At 41.5% G+C, this 23,681-nt stretch overlaps 1 protein-coding gene and 1 pseudogene across 6 annotated transcripts in view; one reads left to right on the top strand and one right to left on the bottom strand.

Annotated features, from left to right (window-relative positions):
- The window catches only part of CDKAL1 (CDKAL1 threonylcarbamoyladenosine tRNA methylthiotransferase), a gene marked incomplete at its 5' end in the record, with an annotated part of 659,036 nt that overhangs the window by 565,751 nt on the left and 69,604 nt on the right, over positions 1-23,681 (bottom strand). The gene's annotated exons all lie outside the window — the stretch shown is intronic.
- LOC307102897 (small ribosomal subunit protein eS6-like) lies at positions 4,680-5,987 on the top strand (annotated as a pseudogene). The gene has a single exon. The product of its transcript is annotated as a small ribosomal subunit protein eS6-like (transcript).

Here is a 23,681-nt window from a genome sequence, read left to right as displayed (position 1 = left end):
TTTTATATATATAGATTATAGTCATCTATTTTTCTCTAAAGAAACTAAATTTTACATGGAGAATGTTATAAATTATATCTAACTGCTCCCCATGAAAAGAGCTATGAAGTACAAGGAAGATGTGAGATCACAAAGAGCAGGGACTGAAGTAGAATATATCAACTAAGAGGAGACTGGATTCCCCTCACCCTCCCCACCGTCTGTACCATTTCAGTATAGCACCATCAGGTGGGGTAGCATCCGTGCTGTGGAATGGTGGGTGGCAGTCTAAGAAGAGCCCATCCAAAAGGGAGAGGGTGTCTTTAAGACATGAGCAGACTAAGGAAGGCATCTCTATGGAGGGTGACTCGGCAAGGGTGCTCAAGCAGTAAAGAGAGTTGGAGTGACCACAGGAGAGTGTCCACCGAGGCAGACAGCCCAGCTCAGGGTGTCAGAATCCAAGCAAAGCAAGAACATCCCTGCAGGGGCAGCTGAGCATTGGGTAGCAGAGCTGGAACACAGTGAATGGGCCTGTGCACCAAAGGGCAGCCTGGGCTGCAGGGTCCAAGCCCAAGGGAGGTGAAGAAGGCACCCACATGGGGCAGGTGGTGGCAGTGGCCTAATGTCTGTTGTCAGAGCATAAATGGGGTGATGAAAGTATGCACACAGGAAGATGGCCCTGTGCTGGAGTCCAGGAGAGGTGAGGAGGGCATCTTTGCAGAGAGGCAGAGGTGCCAAGTCCAGGAGTTCAAGAGACATGAAAATCTGATGAGGAACAGGAAATTTACCTAGCCTCAAAGAACCTTCTCACAAAATACATATTAACTACACTGGAAAAAAATAACTTTACAGTGGAAAAACTCAGCAGATATTACCTTAATCAACTGATCAAAGTGAACATCACCAATAATGGGATATATTATTATTGAGAGGATGCTCTGAGAGGAAACAGCATCATTTTTTAAGACATTCCTGCCAAAGACACATTAACTTGAACCTACACAAGAGAAATATCAGACAAACACAAATCATGGGACAATCATTCAAATAACTGGCCTGCAATCCTCAAAAATGTCAAAGATAAAAGAGCAAGGAAGGAGAGGAAAACTAGTCCAGATTAAAAGTCTTAAAAAGACATGACAACTCAATGCAAAGTGTGATCCCAAAATGGATCCACTGCTATAAAGGCCATTATGGAAATAACCAGATCCAGGTCTGAGGATTAGATGGGAGTGGTGCCTGTTAGTTATCTGGTTTTGAAGACTGTGCTGGGGTTTTGTAGGAGAGTAACTGTATAGGAAACAGACACTAAAGCACATGGGGTGACAAGGCATCAAATCAACAGCTTACTATCAAATGGCTTAGAAATAGGAAAAGACATTTTCTGTACTGCTCATGCAACTTTTCTGTAAACACCATTTTTATCTTCCTTCTTATAAGCTTTGAGAGACTAAAGAAGTAGGCTGCTTGGCAACATAAGAATATATAGTTGCCACAAAAACTTACCAAAAAATTAAAAGTGTGGGAAGCTGCCCATTGACTTCACTAGCAGAGAGGTGTGGACAAGGAATCTGGAAGGCTGGTGACCCTTGAGCCCTGGCAATGGTCAGAGCTATGCACCCACTGTTTAGTCGAGACAATGATAGCTGAAGCAACATCCCCACCAGATTGTCATGCAAATCCTTACTGATAAGATAGTCTGTCTGTTACCGGAAATTGTCTGCTTAAGGGAATCCCAAATTGAATAAAAAGATGGCAAGGCCTGAGCACAAACAGAGTCCTTCCTCTTGCATTGGACTCCCGCCTGGCCCCCCCAATTTCCAAATTATTATTTCTTGTCTTGTCTCTCTCATTTGCGTGCGGCCCCTCTTCCAGAGCCCGAACCCTGAACCACTCGGGACGTGGGTCTTCACATAAAAGCACTATGAAAAATGGAGAATGACTCTCTATTCACATGGAGGTATTTTTTCCCGAAATAGGAAATTAAAGGTCAGTGTTAGGGGAACAATGTCAGTGGCAGGACCAATAAAGATACTGACAAAGTGATACTTTATAAAATGCTTATATTAAAGGAACATTTATTTTTAAAGCCAAAGAGAAAACAACGAATATTCACATGTAATTATATTCACGAATCCTTCCCTACATCTGGAAAAGTAAGTGATAATGATTGATAGCCAGGTAATGTGCTTGGTGCTTAAGTACTGTATGTTACATAGCATTCAGATTTTAGCATTCTTTTATTCACACACTACCTTATTTCCAACTAAAAAAGAATAGTCCAGTTTCCCCCACAGTACTTTTAAATACCTATAATGCATACAATACCCATTTCATGATTTTTAAAAAATTTAAAAACTCAGAAAACTAGGACTAGATGGTATTTTCTTAAACATATAAAGAGTACCTGTGGAAATACTATACCTAACATCATATTTAACAGTGAAAGCCTGAACTCGTTCCCCCTTAAAATCAGGAAGCAGGTAAAGATGTCCGATCTCACCTGTCATATTCAACATAGTACAGGAAGGTCGAGACAGCATAATGAAGGAGGAAAAAAAAATAAAATGCACACAAAGTAGAAAGAAAAAGAAGAAAACTGTCCTTTTTTGCTGATAACATGATTATATACATAGAAAACCCCAAGAAATTTACCAAAAACTCCTACAACTAATAAGTAAGTTCTTCAAGGTCACAGAATATAAGATCAAGAAACAAAAATCAATTACATTTGTGCATACTAACAACTAATAAGAAAAATTGAAAAAAAATCAATACCACTGCCCTGGCCAGATGGCTCAGTTGGTTGGAGTGTTATCCCATATACAAAAAGATGGCAGGTTCATTTCCCAGTCAGGGCACATACCAAGGTTGCAGATTCAATCCACAGTTGGAGCACATGCAAGAGCAACCAATCCATGTTTCTCCCATAGCTATCTGTCTCCATCTCTGGCTCGCTCTCTCTCTCTCTCTCTCTCTCCCCCACCCCCATCTAATAAAGAGGGAATATGCTAATTGACCCTCACACCATCGCAAAGATGGCGGCACCCACAGCCAATAAGGGGGGAATATGCTAATTGACTGCCCCGCCCTCAAAGATGGTGGCACCCACAGCCACAAGATGGTGGCGCCCAGTCTTCTCATCCCCACCGGGGCGGCAGGTGCGTGGCAAGACCGGGCCCGTCCCCAGACAAGCCTTGGATGGTGGTTGCCCAGGCCCCCAGGGCCGGCCCGAGATGCAGGCAAGCCTTGGATGGCAGCTTCCCCGCCACCCCGGGCCGCCCGAGGCTCAGGTAAGCAGGGCCAGCCGAGGCTTGCGCTGCCGGCAGTGGCAGCAGCAGAGGTGTGATGGGGCATCGCCTTCCCCTGATCACCGGGTTGCCTCCCGCCCCTGAGGGCTCCTGGACTATGAGAGGGGGCAGGCCAGGCTGAGGGATCCCCCCCTCCAGTGCATGAGTTTTCATGCACCGGGCCTCTAGTATTTTATAATTTTCACTACAGAAAAATCTGTTTATGCTACATTCTACCCAGAAGCAATTCACTGATTGTAAATGCCTTACTTCTATCTAACCCCATAGGGAAAATAGATCTAAATATTACAAATTGCTTAGGAGAGTTAAAATACACAGAATGCATTTGAGCCAAATATGTCTAAATACTTATTAAACAGCACCTCATATATTGACTTTTTACACACTACCTATGTATCTTGACTCATTACAAAACCCTAATTTTCAGGAATTTGTCATGTCACAAGGACATTTAAAACTTTTCAATTAATTTAGTAAATTTCACATATTTCCCTGGTGAGGACTGTGGGAAACATTGTAGACTAATGTACACACCACTGGAACTCTTGTTTAACTAGCCAATGGAGAACAAGTAAAATGGATGCATACTGGCTGAAGACTTTCACTTAATTCACCTAAAAAGTTTCTCTAACAGCTTTTTAAAATATTTGATAGATAAGAGAACTCAGGTAAATAATTTAAAAGCTTTACAGTATAGTCAAAAGAATTTTGCTGAAGTGGAATAGAAATACATAATTATTTCTATACTAGAGGCCAATGTATGAAATTTATGCAAGGGGCTCGGCCCTCGCAGCCACGGCAGCAGCCCCGGCTTTGTCCGGAAGGTCATTCAGCTGTCCGGTCTAATTAGCATATTATGCTTTTATTATTATAGATTATTACAGATTACAGTCACAAAAACAGATACCAGCCTCTCTATGGTTTACTCTTACAAAAAACTCCAATAGAAATAAAATAATTTCCTAGGAATTAACTTTCTTCAAAATATGGCAACAAGAGCAAAGACAAACATTGTCCTTTTGAATTAAGTGTGCTAAGTATTCTGGGAAATCATGTTACTACTACTCAGAAAACATATGACCAGAGGAGGTGAGAATATTTTATAGACTATAATCACTGGATCTATGCCAAAAAGCATAAAAACATTAGAGACAGAGTTGTTTCAACAAAATCATTTCTACAAAGAAACTATTTCTATTCTATAGCCTATTCTAATACCAGTTGTTGATGTAAATATAATAAACTCAATTAAGCAAACAAAAAATTGGTTTCCATACACTATATAGAGTAGCACTATACGGCATAGGGAAAAAATTTTAGTAATCCTATAATTTGAAATACTTCTAAAAATTTTGTCTCATTTTTCCCCACTATTTTATTTGTGGAAATGTTTTTAAATTAAATCTAGCACTTACATCTAATACGTAAGATCAAAGTCCAGTTTCATGAGTTTTCGGGCCTTGGGCAGGGTGTGGCTGTGGGGATGAGTTGTCACGAAAGCATTTAAGATAAAGAGAAGTGGGGCTCTTTTCCCTGGTGCCTCAGAAGCAGTGGGCTGCTTCAGGATGAACCTGAATGAAATCTCTTTCCCAGCCACTGGCTGACAAAAACTCATTGAAATGGATGATGAACACACACTTTGTACCTTTCATGAGAAGCCTTTTGCCACAGAAGTTGCTGTTGATGCTCTGGGATTAGAAGGGAAGGGTTATGTGGTTATGTGGAAGGGTTAAATCAGTAGTGGGAATGACAAACAAGTTTCCCCATGAAGTAAGGTGTCTTGACCCATGCTGCTGACTAAAGGGTATTCCTGTTGTACGACAAGGAGGACTGGAGAGAGAAAGCACAAATCTATTCAGGTTTGCATTGTAGATGCCAATCTCAGTGTTCTCCACTTGGTCATTGAAAAAAACAGAGGGGCGGTGGGGAGGGATTCCTGGTCTCATGGTACTATTGTGCCTCATTGCCTCGGGCCCCAAAGATCTAGCAGAATCCACAAACTTTTCAGTTTCTCTAAAGATGATGTCTGCCAATATATTGTGAGAAAGCCCCTAAATGAAGAAAATAAAAAACACACGACCAAACTATCCAAGATTCAGCACCTTGTTACTCCATGTGTCCTGCAACACAAATGGTAGCATATCGCTCTCAAGAAACAATGTACTAAAAATATTAAGGCAGAAGCCACAGAATATGCTAAACTTCTGGCACAGAGAATGAAGGAGCCAAGGAAAAATGCCAGGAACAGATTGCCAAGAGACAGGGAGCTTCTACCTCTAAGTCTGAGTCAAAAATTAGATCTTATCCCCAACCAGTGTGGCTCAATGGTTGAGCATCGACCCATGAACCAAGAGGTCACTGGTTCAATTCCTGGTCAGAGCACATGCCTGGGTTGTGGGATCGATCCCCAGTGAGGAGAGTACTGGAGGCAGATGATCGATGATGTTTCTCTCTCACCACCGTTTCTATATCTCTATCCCTCTCCCTTCCTCTCTCTCTCTAAAAATAAATAAAATAAAATAAAAATAAGATCTTGTAAGAGTAACGAATAAATAAGAACAGACATCAAATCTCCAGAGAGGGAAGAAGAGAAGTAGGGATCCAACTACATCAACGGCACCACTTTCATACTGTATATACTGGATGAAACAGCACCTGTACACCCTATAATCTGCCTGGCCTGTTCCTGAGTTAGAAGATAACAGGAAGCATCTTCAGAAAGAAGGAAAAGTCTCAGGAAAAACAGACAAACAAAAAACTATGAGTTTTTTTAATAAGCTCTTTTAAATGACTAATGATGGGAAAGAAAGGCTTGGTAGTATGGTGAACACTGTCTCCATCTATCTAGCTCAAAACACTACTACTCCATTCCCAAAAGAGTCTCTACCAAAAGCTAACCAACCATTCCTTTTGTTGTCCTAGCAGTCACCACAAACCACCAAATGCCTACTCATAACTTTGAAAACAAATTGCATAGGATCTAATCTCAAGAAAAGAATTCCACAAACTGCATGCAACAGGTTCTCATCTCTCAAAGAAAGCACATTAATAAACCAATATTCCTGAAAAAAATCATAACTATTATTTTGGGGTGGGTAGATGTGAACTCACTTTAGCAAAAAAAAAAGTCAAAGGCAATCAAGTGGCTAAAAGAAAGTAATTTACAGCAGAGAATTCTGGGAAAATTCCAGAGAAACAAGAAAGATAATGATAAAATAAAGAGGTGTATAAAATTAATATTATACATATAAACTCAAGAATATACTAATAATATGAAAATATGGCCCAGCTGGCATGGCTCAGTGATTAAGTGTCAACCTATGAACCAGAAGTTAACAGTTCAATTTCCGGTCAAGACACATGCCCGGGTTGCAGGCTTGATCCCCAGTGGAGGGTATGCAGCAGGTAGCTAATCAATGATTCGTTCTCATCATTGATGTTTCTATCTCTCTCTCCCTCTCCTTTCCTCTCTAAAATCAATAAAAATATATTTTTAAATAATATGAAAATATGGTCTGGTGAATATAGACTTCTTTAGGTATAGTTAATGCATACATGGATTTTTAAATATACACTAAAATTAACTGCTACCATGTATATTTTAGTGTACCACTGTCAAGGAAATTCCAGAAAGTGACACAAAAATACAAACAGAAAATATGAGAGAAAAGTTAAAAGGCATTGAGGACCAGTCCACAAACTACCACATAAAACAGGATTATCAGAAATAAGGGTATGGAAATAAAGGAATAAGAAAAAACTTCCTTGAGCTAAGTCATGAACTTTCTAACTGATAATCAATCCAGAGAGTGCTAAACATGACAACTGAAAAATCATGCACACATGGAAATAATTACTTTCTGATATTTCAAATTGAGGCTAAAGATAAGATTTTCTAAAAAGGAAAATAAGGAAAGATACCTACAGATAGAAAAAAACAAATTGACATCAGATCTCTTTTAGACTGAATTCTGAAAAGAAAGAATACCTCAAAGATCTGGGAACATTATTTTTTATCTAAAAAGCATACCCATTCAACAAGTATGAAACATTTTCAGTCATGCACGTGCAGAGATATTACTACCACAGACTTTTCCTGACCAAACTATTCAAGTCAGATTCTAAGCCAATGCTGAACTCTGTTGACATATTCCCCCTAGCTTTTATATTGTGTTAATTTTTGTTTTCATCGTCTGGATAAGTTACTCACAGACAAAAAAAATTTTTAAAAAGAAGGAAAGCGAGAAGGAAGAGAAAGCCTAACCTGAGTATCAGTTATTGGTCCTACAATGAGTTTGGGCAAGAAGGATGAGTGAAGAGGAAACCAGACCAAAACACAACCATATGTAATTTCAAAGTCAAAACTATTTTTAAAAACATACAGGTGTTCCAAGAGCCCAGGTGGAGACAAGAAAAGAGTGATAGCAGACACACTTACTGCCACACACACACAAAGGGGGCTGTGTTGAACAAACCAGTGTCCCCACCACCATCAGCAATCCTACTATAATCCCATATATGAAATGCAAAACTTCATCTCACAATACAGATAAAGCCATAGACATGAAAAATAATCTATAATAATAAAAGCGTAATATGCTAATTAGACTGAACAGCCAAACGACCTTCCCACATCATTCCAGACATCCTTCAGAATGAAGCCGAGGTGGTGGGGGCTGAGGCAGAGGTGGTTAGGGGCGATCAGACATGCAGGCGAGCAGTTAGGGGCGATCAAGCAGGCAGGCAGAGGTGGTTAGGGGCAATCAGTCAGGCAGGCAAGCGGTTAAGGGTGATCAGCCAAGCAGGCGCAGGTGAGCAGTTAGGGGCAGTCAGACAGGCAGGCAAGCAGTTGGGGCATCAGGCAGGCAGGCAGAGTGGTTAGGGGCAATCAGGCAGGCAGAAGTGGCTATGGGCAATGAGGCAGGCAGGCAGGCGGGCAGTTAGGAGCCAGCGATCCCAGATTGCGAGAGGGTGCAGGCCGGGCTGAGGGCACCCCTCCTGTGCATGAATTTTGTGCACCGGGCCTCTAGTCACTTATAAATGTCTAATAATTTTAAGATTTATTTTATGAGTACAAAATGGTCCCAAATTCAGCCTGTAATAAATCATCCTTATAAAGGTTTTTGCCTCACTTTGAAAATACCTTTTCCAACTCTCATGCAAGCAGTTATAGCAAACCACACACACCAGTAACTTGATAACATTAAACACAAAGCATATCATGCAAATGTTTTTAAATAACTTAATTATGTGTTACTCATTTTTCATAAGACATTACCCTTACTAAGAACAAAGATGCTAAACAAGCATTATCATGTTCTTTCCTGATCTGGTTTTCCAAGGTAGCACTAGCTCCAATTGTTTGACTAAACCAGTTGTAAAGTACTTGAATGCAGGCAACGTCAGACACATTATCATTTGCTCCATACTCACAAACTAACTGGTTTCCTTTCCACTGGTTTCAATCATAGTTTTAACAGATGGTACTGTTAAATGAGGAAGGTATATTACCAAATATAATTAATGACTACTCATATGCCAGCCACAAAATAGTGTTCCATGTCAGGATATAACACACTGAATTTTATTTGTTAGTTTTTGGATAGAGGAGAATATAACACAGTGCAGTGACATAAAATGATACTAACTTGGAATCGGAAACAACCCTAAAAAGTAAGAGCAGATCTTCAATTTCTTAAAATTTTCAATTTCCTAATGTATACAGAATATAGGGGGGAAAAAAAACAACCCACAAAGGTACACAAAGCGCCAACACACTCACAGAATTAAACAATGAGAATTCCTTTTATTAGTCCATGAACTTTCTCAACTTTGGCCACTGGCTTTGGACATTTCCGAATAATATTTTTTATATGATGAATACTAAACTACTTTCTTCAGTAAACGTCTATGTTCAAATGGTGATATTGAAGAACCTATTACACATATGTTAATTTACTTCAGGAACAACAGAACATACTCAGATTTAAAGTACCATAAACTATCTCAACATACCATTAATTAACATTATTTTTTTCCTTTGGAGAGAGAGAGAGACAGGGAGAGGGGGAGAGAGAGAGAAACATGAAAGTGAGAGCAAAACATAGATCAGCTGCCTCCTGCCAGGGATGGAGCCCAAAACCCAGGCATGGTGGAAATAGAACAGGCAACCTTTTGGTGCACATGACAATGCCCAACCAACTGAATCACATTGGCCAGGGCTTATTTTTAATAATGGAACAGGCTTAAACAAAAAAATACATACAGGCATTAAATGTGTTAAATTCTATTCCTACAACTACCTTCCCCCCAAAAAAGGGGGCAAAATATATATAGCCAGTGCCCCTTTTACTAATAACTCTACTTCTATAGTGTTACTAGAGGCCTGGTAGATGAATTCATGCACCAGTGGGGTCCTTCGGCCTGGCCTGCGGGATCGGGCAGAAACCAGCTCTCCAACATCCCCCAAGGGGTCCCGGATTGTGAGAGGGCGCAGGCCAGACTGAGGAACCCCACCAGTGCACAATCGGGGCCAGGGAGGGATGAGAGAGGTTGGCCAGCAGAGGAGGGACCACGGGGGAGCTCCAGGGCATATCCGGCCTGTCTCGCTCAGTCCCGATCGGCCGGACCCCAGAAGCAAGCTAACCTACCAGTTGGAGCGTCTGGCCCCTAGTGGTCAGTGCATGTCACAGCGACTGGTCGACCAGTCAACTGTATGCCCCCTGGTGGTCAGTGCATGTCATAATAGCTGGTTGACTGTCTGTCCCCTGGTGGTCAGTGCACGTCATAGCGAGCGGTTGAGTGGCCTTAGCATATCATTAGCATATTACGCTTTGATTGGTTGGACGGACAACCGGCCTGCCGGACACTTAGCATATTAGGCTTTTATTATATAGGATTTAAACAGTGCTTTGAGGCATTTGAAGGCTGGCTACCCAGAGGATACTATCTCTCTGGATCCTGCATTACCTTCACCTGAAATTGGGATTTTGCTGGTGGAAGGTTTTGCCTTTAGCCTCATAAATAGAATAGCACACCCAAGAAAAGTTTGATGAGGTTTTAAACTTCTTTGAAGAGACTTTCTGCTATAGTGGGTTGAGGATCCATCCAGGCTCTCAAGCCTGTGAATCAGGAGAAGTCTCAGAGACACCAACACTCCAACTGGGGCACCTCACAGAGCTACAGGCTGAGCCTTACAGCTCAATGTGTCTGTGCCCCTGGGAACTACTCCATTCCCTTCAGGCACAAAATGCTGACCAGAGTGGAGACCCACTGGTGAGTCCAAAAGCCTGGAAAAGGCTTATTTGTCAATTGCTTAAGTCTGAACTACTGCCTCACAAATACACACAAAACTTTTTAGAAAATAAACAGAGAAGACATTACTCTCATCATTCTCAGGTATCTAAAACACACCTAAGAGGTCCTCCTCAGGAGGATGTTGGGGGAGTGGCAGAGGTTAGGTGCCCAGCCTCGCCACCACCTAGACTGGGACTCGCTGCAGCCGAGCCCAAACCCATGCACACCCTGCCCCGGCTTCATCTCGATCCATGCGATTGCCGAGGACACCACTCAGAATTATGTGCCTGCAGTGGACGCTGCCCATACCCCTGACCTGGCAGGACTCTCGCCCCTGCTATGGACTTATCCACCGTGATTGCTACTGTGCTGCCACCACCACCCTAGAGCCCAGCTGGTCTGCTCCAGCACCAGGGCTTGGAGGCAGGAACTGTTCTGAAGGCCTGGGAAGTAGAGATAGTCTCCCCTGTCCTGGACCTACTAGAACTGAAGACCTGAGGATACTGAAGAGACTGTAGATCTGTAGGATCTCGTGCTGGTGAGCAGAAAGGGGACTGGATAGTAGGACCAGGAAAAAGGATCAGTCCTGCCCACCTGAATGCAAGGGAGGTGGCCTCTTTCCCACCAGCAAAACTGCTGCTTCTGACCCCACCTGCAGTGACCTGAGGTAAGGGGGAACAGCCCAGGGCTGGAAATCTGTGTCCCTGCATATGGCATCAAGGAGGAGCCAGAAAGCCAGGCAGAGCTGAGGCACTGGAAGGAGAGAAAGTGCCTGGGCCCCCTTCCTACAAGATACTGGACCACTCCTAACACTATTCTGGTCAAACCATCCTGACCAAGAGCAGAATACCCCTGCAGAGACCAGCTCCATGGGGGGAGGGAAAACAGCTAAGAACAGGGAAACTCAAGGCATGAGATTCAAAGTAAATCCAGCCTCTGGGCTAAGGAGGCCCTGCCCACTGGACCACTAGGGGCTTCAACCCATCAGGCCTCAGTCAGGTTGCCCAGGGACAGAGAAGCTACCGAGAGGCCCAGGATAGACACACCAAGGGACCACATTCAACAACAACAGAGCAAAATCCAATAAACTCCACAAATAGCAGACCCAAAGATTTCTGAGTGTGTGTGCTTTTGGTTTTCTTTTTTTTGGGGGGGGAGGGGAGAAGGGGCTCTTGTTTTTGTTTTCATTTTTTGTTGTCTGTTTTTCCCCCTTTTGTTCTTTCTTCTCTTTTTTCTTGCATATCTCTAATTTCTCTCTTTCCTTGTATTCTCTTTTGTCTTTTTTTTTACTGTTATTAATTTTTCTCATTTCATTTTTCTCTTCTCTTTTTACTTTTTCCATTTAACTTTTCCTGTCTATATCTTAATATATTCATTATTACTACTTTTTAAATTCATTATTATTATTTCATTTATTTTCTGTCTCTTTTTCTTTTTCATTCCTATATGTTGTTTTAGCTTCCTTCTTGCCCCCATATTGCCATTTTTTCTTCTTTCTCCCTCTTTCTTTATAGTCCCTCTAAATCTTGGGTCTGTCTTTTAGTATTCTTTTTATTTTTTTCTTTGCTTTGCCTTCTCTTCATTTTCCTTCTTAGTCTTTCCAGTTATTGCTTTGCATAGCTTGATTTTCATGGTGTTTTTGGTTCAGTCCTATTGTGTATTGTTCTGTTCTGTCATCACCTGTATAACAGCTGGCATGATGAGGTTGGGGTTGAACCTCACTGTCAACAAGTCGGAGGGTAGATCCCTCCCACAAATGGGACATCAATAATCAAGTCACAATTACAGCAGGAGAGCCCAAATAATGCACACAAGGGGAAATCCTAGAGTATCCAGCTCATGAGATCAAAGAGACTGCACCACTGAATCCCTCAAGATACTTTCTACATAAGGCCATCCTACAAAGACTGGGAGATATAATAGTTCTAATACATAGAAACAATAGAAAAAGACAACGAAAATGGGGAGACAAAGAAACAACCCCCAAATAAAAGAAAAGGCATCTCCAGGAAAAAAAATAAGTGAAATGGAGGCAAGCAACCTATCAGACATAGAGTTCAAAGCAATGGTTATAAAGATGCTTAAGGAATTTAGTGCAAATTACAACAGCTTAAGAAAGGAACTAGGAGCCATGAACAAGAACCAGACAGAAATGAAGAATAATATATCTAACATCAAGAACACACTGGAAGGGATTAAAAATAGATTGAAAGAAGCAGAGGATCGAATCAGTGATTTGGAAGACAAGATAGAAATAAATGGCCAATTAGAGCAGCAAATAGAAAAAAGGATTAAAAAGCAGGAGGATAGCTTAAGGGAGCTCTGGGACAACATGAAATGTAACAACACCCACATCATAGGAATACCAGAAGGGGAAGAATGTGAGCAAGGAACAGAGAACCTGTTTGAAGAAATAATGACAGAAAATTTACCCAACCTGTTGAACGAAAAAGTCACACAAGTTCAGGAGGCACAGAGTCCCAATCAAGATGAACCTAAGCATACCTATATCTAGACACATCATAATTAAAATGGAAAACATTAAAGACAAAAAAAGAATGTTAAAGGCAGCCAAAGAGAGACAGAAAATTACCTACAAAAGCGTTCCCATGAGAATGTCAGATGACTTCTCAACAGAAACACTTCAGGCCAGAAGAAAGTGTCATGAAGTTTTCAAAGTAATGAAAAGCAAAGGCCTGAATCCAATACTACTGTAGCCAGCAAAGCTATCATTTAAAAGCTTTCCAGATAAATACTGTTTCGAGATCAGATGATTTTATTTGGGAAAGTGGTTCTCTAACTCTTTCTTTTATAATACCAACATTATAACCACCAGTGTCACCTGATATAAAAATCTATGACAGTCTATGCCTCATTTAATAAGAATGCATAATTAACTAGTTAAATATACATCGAAAAATATGTAAAAATTAGAGGCCCAGTGCATGAAATTTGTGCATGGGGGTGGGGGGTGGGGGAGAATTCCCCTCAGCCCAGCCTGCACCCTCTCCAATCCAGGACCCCTCAGGGGATGTCTGACTGCTGGTTTAGGTCCAATCCCGGGATCCCGGGGATCAGGCCTAAACCGGCAGTCGGACACCCCTCTCACAATCCAGGACCATTGGTTCCTAATCGTTCACCTGCCTGGCTGCCTGGTCGCCCCTAACTTCCCCTTCCCCCCTCCCCCACCAGCCTGATCAGCACTCACTGCCTCTGGATGCCGACCTGATCACCCCTAACTGCCCCCACTGCTGGTCACCCCTAACTGCCCCCGCTGCCGACCAGGTTGCCCCCAACTGCCCCCTACCTGCCAGCCTGGTTACTCCTAACTGCCCCCCCCGCCAGCCTGGTTATCCCTTACTCCCCCCCCCCCTGCTGGCCTGGTCACCCCTAACTGCACCCCTTTGCCAACCTGGTCACCCCAACTGCCCCCCCTGCCGGCCTGGTTGCCCCCAAATGCCCCCTTGCCAGCCTAGTCACCCCTCACTGCACCCCCTGCCAGCCTAATCGCTCCCAAATGCCCCCCTGCCGGCCTAGTCACCTCTTACTGTCCCCCCTTGCCAGCCTGGTTGCCCCTAACTGCCCCCCCCCCGCCATCCTGGTCGCCCCACACAGCCTGCTTGTTCAGTCATTTGGTCGTCCCTCACCGTAAATATTTTGCTTTTATCCATGACCAGCGCAGCTAGAGAGCGGACAGAGGTTGCTGGGGATTGAGAAAATGAAAGAAAGAGACAGACACAGAGATAGAAGGAAAAATCTGGGGCCAGGTGGGACAGCTGTCCTCTGATGGAGAGACAGTGACCCAGAGCCGATACAGCGTGTTTATTTTAAACAGCAAAAACCAGGAAGTTTTACTAAAGCCCAAGACAAAGGAGATTATGTGCATTATTGTGGGTTCTTGGGAATTGTCACTTCTGGGTGGGCCCGGATAGTCATGTTTGTTCCTGGTGCTTGGCTGGATTTAGATCATGAAACCCACCCCTGGCGCCTGAGCTGAAGGTCAGGCTGACAACACATCTGCCTCTGGCAAGGTGTGTCTCCAGGACATGGCTCTGCCAATGCCACTGGATTCAGCTGACAATAATTAAAGAAATGCTCATGTGCCTTCCCAGGTGCTCTCTACACCTAACTAACCCCCCTGCCAACCTGGTCATAGGCAGCCATCTTTGTGAGGGCATGATGGTCAATTTGCATATTACCTCTTTATTATATAGGAGGATTGTATTAAGAAACATGTATGGCCATTTCAACAAAGTAAGTGTGGCATTTCAACAAATATTGTTAGAATAAAGGGATAACACAAAACCTAGGTTGGACAGGCTACTCAGTCTATACATCCTTTTTTCTGTTACTTTGGTGACTAGAAGAAAGTGATAACCTAAGCACTACTTTTCAGTTCTTCAGTTTTTGCTCTTTACCCAAAGAAAGAAATTTTTGACTATTACTTTTAGAAAAAGCAACTATGAAAACACAGCGTGTGTGATGAGATATAAAGAATGCTTGTTTACGAGTCTAAGTCCCAGGTACAATCTCTGCTAACTTGCTAGCAGTAACCTTAAGTAAACTTACCTAAACCCTAACAAGTCTCAAAAATCTTCCTTTATTTTAAATTCTTATTGTTGATTTGAAAGAGAGGGACATAGAAACATTGATTTGCTGTTCCACCTATCTATGCATTCACTGGTTGCTTCCTATGTGTGTCCTGACAGGGGATGGAACCCGCCTGCAATCTTGGTGCACTGGGACAACACTCCAACCAACTGAGCTATCCTGCCAGAGCCTCAAAATCTTCATCTTCTAAATGAGACGGACACCATATGTCTCACAGGATTTGTCAAGCGGACAAGATGAGATAACATATGTAAAGCACCTAGCATAGGATACGGCGGGGGGGGGGGGGGGGGGGAGGCCAAATAAATAAAACCTCCGTTCATAAGGCACATGCAGCCAGAACACCCTTCAAACAATGGGAGACACATAATTTTGCAACTTTCACCCTTAATTGAAATAGATTCTATGGAAAGTATCATGAAAGTTAGCTTTCTTTCCCATTTCATATGCAACGTTTCTGTAGCATTTTAGGTGCAGCCTGATAAATTTCCTAACATAGACTAAGCTGATCTCAAATCAATATACGGTATAACAAACACAGGAATTTATCCATAGGACAGACTTTAGGAATATTGTGCTTCAAGAGGTCCTCTTTTCAATCTTCGCTTTTCTAATCCCACATTTATTTACAAGTGATTCCTTGGTGCTCAGATAAACTCTACTCCCAGACTTCTCTATTACCTTCTTGAAATTCCACACATTTAGCTTCTATGTGTACACAAGCCTGCAGAGGCAATCGGTTCGATCTTATCTGCTTTCTCTCTGTGTTCTACAATTTATAAAGAAAAAATATGGAGACACAAATCTTAACAAACAAAATATCTTGCCATGATTAAGAAGTAGTTATAAATGATTAAAAACATGCTACCATGCCCTAGCTGGTTTTCTCAGTGGATAGAGCGTCGAACTGCAGACTGAAGGGTCCTGGGTTCAGTTCCGGTCAAGGGCACATGCTCGGGTTGTGGGCTTGATCCCCAGTAGGGGGCGTGCAGGAGGCAGCTGATGAATGATTCTCATCATTAATATTTCTCTCTCTCTCTCTTTCCCTTCCTCTCTGATATCAATAAAAATATTTTTTAAAAACCATGTTACCATTATACAAAAAACCATGCTACCATTTTCTTTTAACTTTCTAAATAATCAATATGTGTTTTCTGTTTAATCTTAGCCTATTAAATGCTACATGAATATGTGGCCAAGCTCTATTCCAAAACTTCCCATCTGTAACAGCCAAAAAGTGCAAAACAACCATTTCAAGGCACTGAACATCACACAATGAAGGACAATAACCCCTGAGAGGGGGTACAAATGAGGTGGCCATACAACTGCCCCAGCTTACTGCTTTGACAGAGTTTCCAATCGGTACTGTAGTTGACCAGGACAGTACAGAGGAGTCCACACTGAGAAGATGAGCATTTTTAGTTTGGGGAAACCAAGGTTTACTACAGTTTGCAGGATAGAGTACAAGAGAGAAGAGAGCTACAGAGGAAGAGAATGTCAGAGACCTGCATGTTCTCTTCAATCTTTAACTGAGCATTGACCAGTGCATACATGTGAGAAGACTACTAGAAGTTAGGAAAGAATGACCTCAAAGAATGGAGGGAAAGTTCCCAGAGCTCACTCAGGAATGGGAATACCTGCTCTCTCTAGACAGATGAGAAAACTTCACGATTCATGAACATGGGGTAGCATACACAGAAGGGTCTTGCCTCAGTAGTGGCCCTTGATTAAGCATGGCTCTGTCATGTTCAAAAGGATCAAACTGCTTCCAAGTGATTTAACTGCAATCCAGAACAAAGCTCAAGAATATTTATAGCTATATAAAAATACCCAGCATCTGACAAGGTAAAATTTATGTCTAGCATCCAATCAAAAATTACCAGGCATGCAAAAACTAAAAAAAATAAATAAATTATCTCATGAGAGGGAAAAAAATCAGTAAATCAAAACTGGCACAATATTAGAATTATCAGACAAAAACATTAAAAGGGTATTATTATAACTACTAGTGGCCCGGTGCACAAAATTCATGCATGGGGGAGGGGGGTGTCCCTCAGCCCAGCCTGCACCCTCTCCAATCTGGAACCCCTAAGGGGATATCCGACTGCCGATCCACAGGGATCGGACCTAAACCAGCAGTTGGACATCCCTCTCTCAATCTGGGACCGCTGACTCCTAACTGCTCACCTGCCTGCCTGCCTGATCGCCCCTAACCACTTTGCCTGCTGGCCTGCTCACCCCCAACTGCCCCCCAGCCAGCCTTCTTGTCCCCAATTGCCCCCCCCATGCCGGCCTGATCACCCCAACTGCCCCCCCGCCAGCCTGATCACCCCCAACTGCCCTCTCCTCCTGGCCTGATCACCCCTAACCACTTCTGCCTTGGCCCCACCACCATGGCTTTGTCCGGAAGGACGTCCGGAAGGTATTCCAGTCTAATTAGCATATTACCCTTTTATTAGTATAGATATTGAACATGTTAAAAAAAATTAAGCACAGACCTGATTTTTTTTAAAGACTCAAACTGAAGCTCTAAAAATTACACTACCGAAGCTGCTCTAACCTTTATTCTTGAAAGATCTGAGTGTAATCATCCTGCCTTTCTTTGGCTAATGTAGTTTTTCATTAACCCTTACTATTGGGAATGGAAGTACTAAGAAGTACCTCCAGAAAATCCCATAGTTTCAATTTTGTCTCTGTGACTCCATTACATAACAGTAACCCAATTTCTCCTTGGTAATCAGGATCAATCACTCCAGCAAGTAAATTTGCCTCTTTTTTTGGTCTGGTAGTTCAGTGGCATGAGGTCCCCAAAAATAGTCAAGTGGCAGCCTCATCTTCCAATTCAACAGAGCCATTTTCTGATGATCCCTAGCAGAAACATTCTTCTATTGGGGACTAAGATCTCCAAACTAGCAGAGCTCCAGTATTCCCAGAGGAGGTAGCAAAAGTTCTGCAAGTGAGTTATTAGGTATAATAGTAAGAAAAGCTACTCTCACTTCTAAGTCGATTATTAGACATAATAGTGAGAAAAGCCACTTCTAATAACTGACTCCCAGAACCATGAATTCTGATTATGCAAAAGACAGCATCTAATCATTAGATTCTAATGCAAAATATATGCTGCATCCTGTAAAACAAAACCCCACCCTTTCATGATATTATCTCTCAACTGTTGCTTTTAACAGAGTATGCAGTAAATCATTCCACATTCCAGTTAGGCCAGCCCACTTTCAGGTTGTTGGGGAGCACACGAGACTTGGTTGGAAAGTTTGTAAGGAGGACATTCTGAGAAAAGGGAAGTGTGCAGAAGGCAGCCTGCCCTTTTTATCGGAAGTTTGACTTAGGGGAGTGCAGAAGGCGGTGCCCCTAATTATTCCTTGACCTTTCCAAACAAGTCTGTGCACATGTAATCCCCTGGATGTTTACTGGAATCCTTATGCTTAATCTTTAGGTGTCCTTGCTTAAAGAACATTTCAGACACATGTCCTCCCACTATTACTTACCCTACTGATTGTATCTAAAAGATAAACTTTATCTCAAAATACAGCTACAATAAATCCCTAATGAGGCAGGCAATCGAGGCTGTCTGGTTCCTTTAGCCAAGCAGTCCCTTAACCCTCTCTTTCACAGCAAACGTTGTGTCAGAGTAATCCATTCATCCATCGCTCAGGGTCTGCTGGTCAGCCCTGGCATCAGGTAATAGAGCAGTGATGGCGAACCTATGACATGCGTGTCAGCACTGACACACGTAGCCATTTCTGATGACACGCGGCCGCTGAGGCGGCCGCATGCCGAGGATGAAACATTTGCTGCTCCTGAGGATGAAACATTTGCGAAATAATGTTTTTTCCTCAAAGTGACACACTACCCGAGTTATGCTCAGTTTTTTGGCGAAGTTTGACACACCAAGCTCAAAAGGTTGCCCATCACTGTAATAGAGTATGTGGCAAAACCAGTTAATTCCAATAAGCCAATTCTACACCTTCTTTGTCATGGAATGAATTCCCTGATCAAGAGCAATACAATACAGAATGCCATGACAGTGAATAAAGTATTCTATGAATCCACAAATGGTGGTACTGACAGAAGCATTATAGACAGAGGAAGAAAATACAGATGCAGACTCTTTAGCTATTCCAGTAAGGAGAAATTTTGCCCTCTCCATAATGGAAGAGGCTCAATGTAATCAACACTAGCAGGAGGCTGTCAGGCTCCCTTGGAGAATTGTGCTATGTCAGGAACTCAATGTTGGACTGTGCTATTGGCAGATTAGGCACTCAATAATTAGCCAGGTCCAGCTCATTAAGAGAAAGTATTGTATTATTTTCTAATCTGAACATTCAGTTTCTCAAGGCAAGAAAGAAAAAGTCACTGGTAATCTTTTCTCTGGGTCTCATTTAGTGATTGGGGTTATAGTCCTAGCATACTGATTAAATCCCCGAGGGATGAGTAAGAAGAATAAAGTGCCTCACTGCTCACTTTTTCATGGGTCTATTGAGCAAGTTCAAGAGTAGCTGGGAAAAGAGGCCAACTGACATCCAGAGAGCACATTGTTTTGTCCACCTCATTAAGAGTCTTCTTTGTAGTAGATGCCCTTTGGTAGGCATTCACAAGGGACACAATCTTTTTCAGTCTGTGGATATTCAGAGTGGTCTATCACTTCTTTTCTAGACTTCCTTGTCTTCAGATTCTGTTTCTTCTAACCCTGACCATCCAAACAAAACATTAGCAACTACCCATTAATCAATGTAGATCTTTATCTCTGGTCATCTCCCACTCCAAATATATCAGGCAATAAAATATTCTGCTCAAAGTTCTGTCCACGGGTATGATTTCCTTCACCACTGCCATTCATGGTCAGTCATGAGTGGGGCTTTAGTGCTGCAGTGTCTGCTTTTGAGTGGTACTAGCATATCATGCATATTCATTTGTAAACCAGGCTCAAGTTTTTTCTTCTTTGCTCAACTGGTCATAAGGAACTGCCAGCAAGTCATAAGCATGGATTAAAAGAAAGGAAGCAATGAAACAGAAGCTGGCATCAAAGGTGTATGAGCCACCTGCTCATATGACCGACTTATACCTTCCAGACCTGCCCAAATTTGGTCTCTTATAATACATATATTATTCCCATTTGATAACAAATTGCTGCTGTTCATTCCCAATTTATAGCTAAATGGGTCAGACAATACCCAATTCATGTTTGGAAGCTCAGGTCATGTGGTCACCTGGTATCCCATGATTAGGTATTCAGTTTCTCAAAAGAAGACTCATTATTAAAATCTTTGAGGTCTGCCCTATGCTTCTCTTAATGATGCTTGCCAGGGACAAATAACAGGGAGAAAAAGGAAATGAATAGTAGGGAGAAAAATATCATAGAATACACCTTTGTTCACAATGTCCTCCTTGTTTCTAACCACAGTGGGAACAAGTAGATGCCACTCCCTAAATCTACACCCCTCGGGGATTTAATCAATATGCTAGGACTATAGCCCCAATCACTAAATGAGACCCAGAGGAAAGATTACCAGTGACTTTTTCTTTCTTGCCTTGAGAAACTGAATGTTCAGATTAGAAAATAATACAATAAATAAGGTTAAAAGGAATTAGAGGCCAAGATGAGTAAGAAGAATAAAGTGCCTCACTGCTCTAAATCCAGCCAGATCCTTGATATCCCAGGTAATGAGAGAAGAAGCAGGTGAGGCTGCTGAATCTATCAGTAATCCTTGAGGATGCATGGAGAAAAGAAATAAGAAAAGACAAGAGGTAGGCAAGTATTCCAATTTTCTAAGCTAAGGTAAACTGGTTAACTTGTTCATTTACCATCAATCCTCAAAAGACTGTAATTGTAAGATTTTAAAAATAGTTTAAAACCACTTCAAAAAGAAATCACTCACCAGTGGGGTAAAGTCTGAAATCCAAATACTGGCAAGCTAACCTCATTCCTCCCTTTCTAAGGGTTGGTAGAACTTCCTGAGTAACTCTACCACATGAAGGAGTCTGCCCTCTTGGAAGCTGAAATGAAATTCAATTAGCTAACTTCCATATTATAATTTAAAAGAAAGAAAATTTTCTAAGAAAAAAATAGTTAAAATCCAGTGTTCACTGGATGGCAAGCCTGAAAGCAGCTCTGGATTTGTTCAGTTATATGCTGACTGACATACAATGGAAAGCAGAATGGGCTATCATAGTTCAAATCTGTGCTCCCACCCTCACCAGGTAGGTATCTTTAGCAAATTACTTCATCTCTTTAAGACTTAGTTTTTGCATTCACGAAATAGTATAATAATGCTACCTATCTCATAAATCTCTTTTGAGGATTACAGGTAAGTACACGAAAAGCTCTTTGTATAATACCTCTTACATAGCAAGCCCTCAATGTTACATTAGCTACTATTATTAACTATCAGCAGCCCTGGTCTTGAGCAGAACTGTGGAATAAACTTCTACATTATGTCTTACCACCTCCTTTCTCAATCATATCTAACCATCTGGTAACCCACTAATAATTCTGTATAACCAATCAATGTGGAAGGAGAATAGTGAAGGAAAAGGTGCTAGACTGAATGAATAAAATCTGCATTCCAGACTACCACTAGCTGGTTCAGTAACTGGGCACAAGTCCCCCATTCTCTATGGGCCTCCATTTTCTTAGCTATAAGACACATTTGAGTTAAATGCTGTCATGTGTTCTTTCCTTCATTGCAATTCTACAATGCAATAACCTCATGCTAATTTTTTTTAAGTTTTGTGTTATTAGTATACCTATACTAGATCCTCCCAGATTTTTACTTATATCATCTTCATCTTTTTCTTCATCCTGTCAACTACCAGCTCACTAGCAGAGAACTTTGAAAGTGCTGATCTCTTCTCCAAGGAAATATTTAAATCAACTCTCAGTTTATTTTTTCCTTCTATTAATTAAACTCAAAACTTTAATCACCACTTAACATTCTCCCCCAAAAAAACATTAGTTAAAACTTAATAAAAACTTGTTAACCTTAAATATTAACTTACCTAAAAGGAAAAAAAAGAATCATTATAATCTTCATTAGATGGACCCCAGGTAGTGCTACCCCCAAGTGATCAATGACATTGGATTAACCTACATTAACTCAAAATTAAACAAGTTGCCACCATTTGCATTTAATTATGTGTTTCTGTTCTTTCTCAGAGATCCTGAGTCTTTTATAATCATGTACAAAGCATTCATCAATAACACTGATTTTCTCAGTAATCTGACCTAAGTGTGGGCCACAGTGAGAGCAAGGCAGGAAAAAGACTAAAATTTACCAATGCATCCAAAGAAAATTGCCAGTTCCCTCAGGGGATCCGGGATCAATCTGACTAAGAACATGTCTGTTTATCATTCGGCACACCACAGAATTGGGGAACAAAAAACATGCCAAGTTTCAAAGAGGCGTGACTCACTTTATACAGTATAACATGCATCCTGATCTAACAGTGCACGTAAAGTGAATTTTACAAATCTAATACTTTAAATACACTAAGAGTGCTTGCTAGCTAGAAATAATTTATAAATGCTGTTACAAAAATTTGTAAGTAGTATTATATGTTATATACACACACATTCAGGATTTTTTGTACTTCATTAGATTTGCTCCAAGCAATCAAAACTCTATAAATAAAAGCAAATATTTTTAGTATTATTTAATTATCATCTTATTAGGAACTTATTTTCAAAGAAAAATAATTAATAGAAATTGTATAATTGAAGCACTGATGTTTGTTCAATCACCACCTCCAAAGTGGTATCATGTTGAGGTTCTAAAAAGAATGACTTCAATGAAAATGACAGAACCAAACTGTTCAAATACAAAGGCCTACTCAATGGCCTAGCACACTTACAAACATATTTACAGTAGGTTTAAGCACAGATGGAAAAAAGTAAAATGAGAGGTGTGATTTTCCTCTGCCTTTGCAATTCTGAGGCAATCTCTGTTCTAAGAAGTAATCAACCTTTATAAGTAGCCAGGAACTTAATCTGAGAAGGTGATTTATATCAGCTCGCTGCCCCCAGTAAACCATTACACATGCACACACCCACACAATATTTAATAAAAAGAATCACCTTCTCCAAACAACATATAAAAAATACATGGCCCTAACTGGTTTGGCTCAGTGGATAGAGCGTCGGCCTCTGGACTCAAGGGTCCCAGGTTCGATTCCGGTCAAGGGCATGTACCTTGGTTGCGGGCACATACCCAGTAGGGAGTGTGCAGGAGGCAGCTGATCGATGTTTCTCTCTCATCGATGTTTCTAGCTCTCTATCCCTCTCCCTTCCTCTCTGTAAAAAAATCAATAAAATTTTTTTTTTTTAAAAAATACCATGATTGGGAAGTTGTCAGTTAATGCCAGATATAAAGCAAGAGCATACATAAAAGGAATAAAATTAGTGTAAATTCTTTCATAATTATAAACCAGATCAGAAGCCACAGTCCCACTCCTAAATGATCTCCCAAGAAT

Source organism: Cnephaeus nilssonii (genome assembly GCF_951640355.1).
Source record: "Cnephaeus nilssonii genome assembly, chromosome: 7".
NCBI classification, from domain to species: Eukaryota; Metazoa; Chordata; class Mammalia; order Chiroptera; family Vespertilionidae; genus Cnephaeus; species Cnephaeus nilssonii.
Note: the sequence above shows the minus strand (reverse complement) of the source record. Positions and strands in the feature narration are given on the sequence as shown.